Raw genomic sequence first — 498 nt, 5'->3', positions numbered from 1 at the left:
GCCTCAGGACGGAGGGGTCTGGGGAATGGTGCTGAGCTCTCCCCCTTGCTCCTCGCTTTCTTGGCTTGGATGTTCCCCTCAAAGCCGGTCTTTCACCCCCCACAGCAGGTGAGGAGCCGCTTCCCCAGGCAGCCTCTGCGCAGCAGGGGTTAGACAGCCCCCATCTGCCTCCATGGGGCACTGAGCGCTTGGGGTTGTCGCGGAAGCTGTCCTGCTGAGCTGCCCACCCCAGGCCGGAGCTGTGGGGGGCCAGAGGGCAGGACGAGGTTACCACCCCAGCGTCGGGCACCACCCCACCCTAAGGAGGTACTCACAAGCTGGCAGAACAGGGGCGGTGCCAAGGAGAGGACCTCGTGGTCCCATGGTCTCTGGGCTCCAGCGCGTCAAGGGCCGCCTCCATCACCCAAGCTCCAAGTTCACACCCCATTGCCATGGGCACCCAATGCCCCTGCTGACCCAGGTCCCGTGGGTTCCCACAGGGTATTTAGCCCATAGAAC

The sequence above is a fragment of the Cebus imitator genome, unplaced genomic scaffold (assembly GCF_001604975.1).
Source record: "Cebus imitator isolate Cc_AM_T3 unplaced genomic scaffold, Cebus_imitator-1.0 Scaffold254, whole genome shotgun sequence".
In the NCBI taxonomy this organism is placed as follows: Eukaryota; Metazoa; Chordata; class Mammalia; order Primates; family Cebidae; genus Cebus; species Cebus imitator.
This window is presented reverse-complemented; position numbering follows the sequence as displayed.